Consider the following 3,755-nt stretch of genomic DNA (forward strand, 5'->3'; position numbering starts at 1 on the left):
TTCCACTGAGACCAAGGCAGCCCTTCTTGCGGGGGGGGGGTGGTTCTGGTTTTCAGTTGGGAGCCCCGGGTATGGGGGCAAAGTAGGAGGACAGGAGGGAGCTGAAGGTGTCACACCCAAACCTACACCCTTAGGACACAAGTCTGGCATATTTCGCAGAGAGAAAAAGGGCAACACATATGCTACTTCTACCCATTTCTCTTGTTTTTTTTACAGAACCGGTCTAATTGTAGAACAGTATTATACTTAAGAGACCCTCCAACTGGCCACCGTTCGCCATCCTCCAGTGGGTACCGCGGCCATGCAGTATCACATAGGAAGACCAGGTGTGTCTTCTTTAAGCCCTGGGGATCAAATCTATCCTAGTTTTTCAGGATACAGTTCAAAGGAGTGAGGCTGGAATTGTTAGCTCCCATCTGTAAGAGAGAAAAAAAGCGACCAGCGCCCTCTTTCTCTCGGAGGCGTCCCTCCCTGCTCTAGATGGGGGTGTAGACAGACTTGACACCAAAGCTTTTCTTTTTCTGGTCGGACTTAGTCTGTCCCTTACCGACGCAGGCGCCGTACTCGTCCCTCCCGGTTCTACCACCGAGACGGGGTGGGGATGCACCAGGGGTAGACCTGATGGCATCCCTGACTGACGTCCAGCTCCTCGCCGTTAAAACCTTGCTTGCCTCTGATGCCACCCGGGGTGCAATCAGAGTAACCTTCCAGAATGCCTCCCAGACCAAGACCGCTGGAGGAGACATTTGTCACCTGAGTGCCTGTGCACGACCCTGAATATATTCCTGACCACAATAAGACCAATGCGCACATAAAACTGAGATGTTCCTTCCAAGCATCACCACACCAGTATAAGAGCCTCGTCTGGGCCACTAAGAGCCAGTGTTACCAAAGGAAAAAACATCCATTGCAGTTCCAATCTGAGTAACTTTTAACCTCAGAGATGTTCCCGCAGCTAGAGCTCCATCTAGCTTCCAAACTTTCGATTCCTAGCGAGGCTAGGCGCTTGCTGACTACCAACCTCAAGTTTGGGACCCAAGGAACAGTACACAGTAACAGCATAGATCACAAGTCCCTTGAAAGTCTATGACCCGACAGATAGGTTAGTACTTCTAATTCCCAAGGAGCTATGAAATGGTCAAAGAGACCGAAAAGTTTGACCGAGAAAGGAGAGTTCGGTCCACACGCTTTGCCCATTTCTGCTCGGTCCCCAAAGGAGACACTGGGTGCCTCTTGGCATTGGCAGGTCGGTATAAACCCCCGACAGGTTTCTGCCATAAGCCGTATGAGGTCACCGCGGAACCGCAGAGCAGGGCTCCTCACTTCTTTCACGCAGATTCACACAAGCACGCCGTAGAGTTAGTAAAGTACAGCAGAAAACGTGTTCGCTCGGAGAACAAAGAACTAGAGCTCTAAGCATCCTTACCTTGTGGTGAAGAATTCCGGACGAGCCCGCAAGATGAAAGGGTGTTGCTGAGCCACAGAAAAACGGCCGGGATTCTTGGCCTCTGGAGGAGAAGAATTCAATCCTGGGCCAGAGACGAGGCTGGATCGCTCAGAGCTTTGGTGTGATCAAGTTTTATTAAAGTATAAAGGAGATAGAGAAAGCTGACATAGGCATCAGAAGGGGGCAGAAAGAGTACCTCCCTGCTAGTCTTCAGCTGGATGTTATATAGTCACTAGCAGTTTGTTAATGTAAGAAAGGAATGTCTTCAACTCAGAGTGACACCACACCCCTCATCCATAAGATGTATTTTCGAATAATCTGGGCACCGGACATTCCAGGCCATAAAAGGATTGACTTGAATTTTGCAGAAAGGCAGATCATGCAAATAGTTTCATTTACATAGATTAGGGGAACAATGTCTGAGTATAACATACTGGTTTGCCAAGTAGGTTCTGAGCCTTAGGCGAAAGACAGTGTTTGGGGTAAATGCACAGTACATTAACATAGCTTAAGACAAACATTTCCATAAGAAAAATGCATTGGTTAACTCAAAGTTTGAGAGTAGTTAACTTCAGCTGAAACCAGGTGTCATGGCAACACAGTATTTTAAGAGAAACCTCTCAAATTTGTATAGAGAAGGGAAAAAATATCGCTAGTTTGTTTTTTCCTGCCGCTTAAGAGAGATAAAATGTTTGACACTTGCAGCCTATTTCCTCCATTTGGAGACCCCTGGCCTTCCTGCCTGTTGCCCTCTCTCAAAAACGTGCTCAGTGTTATACATGATTTCAAGTTATGAGTCCTTCATGAAAATATTATTAGAAGACTATTTAAGCAAAATAATCACTGATGGTATAAACAGCAGCAGAAGTTCTGCTGAGCAGTAGATCTATTTAAACCTCAGATTAAAGATAAAACTCCTGAAGAATTTATGGTAATAAAACACAATGGAAATGCTGCAATGGAAATACGGAAATAAGATAACTTTTTAGAGTAGACTGGTGAAACTAAAATAATGAGATACCACTACACACTTATTGGAATGGTCAAATACAAAAATCTGACAAACCAATTACTGGCAAAGATGAGGAACCACAGGAACTCTCATTCCTTGTTAGTGGGATTGCAAAATGGTAGAATCACTTTGGAAGCAATTTCTTACAGAGCTAAACATTGTCATACCACATGATCTATCAATTACACTCCTAGACTGCTCATCAAATGATTTGCTAGTTAATACCCACACAAAAACATGCACATGAATTTTATAACAGCTTAATTCATACTCTCTCTCTCTCACCCACAAATTGGAAGCAACCAAAGTGTCCTTTAGTAGACGACTGGGTAAACAAACTTTGGTACATCAACATAGCAGAATATTATTCAAGAATAAAAAGAAATTAGCTAGCAAATCACAAAAAGAGATGGATGAAATCTGAATGAATGTTATAAAGTAAAATAAGCTAGTCTGGAAAAGGTTATACACTGCATGCTGCCAATTATACGACACTCTGGAAAAGGTCAAACTGTAGAGCAAATAAAAAATATCAGAGGCTTTTTTCTTTTGCTTCAGAATAGTTTTATTAGTTTGGATAAGGTATGTCAACAATCAACAATTCCTCTCCTACTCTGACATACAAATCCACTCAATCGGAGTCTTCGTCGCACCAGAGTTCATACAGTGTAATGTTATTGTGTGCGTCTGCAGGAACCTCGACATTGGGAGCATTGAGGTTACTGCAGGTTGCCGTGGCAAGTTTCAGATTCCGCACCCTGGACACAAATTTCACAAGGTCCATCTCCAGCTGGGTTAAGGTGGCAAACATATAGTCTTTGTCTGGGGAAGCATTTTTCTTTTTCTGTCCCGGAGAGCCAAATGAACCGCCCTGACAGGCAGGAGGAGTCTGCACATTACTCTCACCACTCTCTCCCATCAACTTCACTGTCACATACATGAGCACAATGAAGAAAAGCCAGGGAAACATGATCTTAAGCCAGTCTCGGGCATGCTCTGGTTGATTTTGCTGAATTAGACTGTATCCTCCGCAGAGCATCTTCCCCTGGATTTCTTCGGCTCTCTCTCTCAGAGAAGTAAACATTAAGGCGCAGACACAGGTAACACCCGTGGAAAAGCACAGGAACCATTTGATGGACCACATGTGAGCCGAGAGGAAACAGCTCCTGGTGCGCTGGTTTGCCCTGGCACCTGGAGACTGAGGACCAGCCAGGGCTGGGCCCTTGGTGACGTCATAGAGGGCCCCGCCCCCACCAGAACCCATGTGGCCATTGTGATGACTTCAGGGCCGAGGGT

At 45.3% G+C, this 3,755-nt stretch overlaps 1 pseudogene; it reads right to left on the bottom strand.

Annotated features, from left to right (window-relative positions):
• Positions 1-3,090: 3,090 nt before the first annotated feature.
• LOC145535630 (protein FAM209 pseudogene) lies at positions 3,091-3,543 on the bottom strand (annotated as a pseudogene).
• Between the last annotated feature and the right edge of the window lie 212 nt (positions 3,544-3,755).

Source organism: Giraffa tippelskirchi, chromosome X (genome assembly GCF_054371585.1).
Source record: "Giraffa tippelskirchi isolate mGirTip1 chromosome X, T2T-mGirTip1v1.2.pri, whole genome shotgun sequence".
In the NCBI taxonomy this organism is placed as follows: Eukaryota; Metazoa; Chordata; class Mammalia; order Artiodactyla; family Giraffidae; genus Giraffa; species Giraffa tippelskirchi.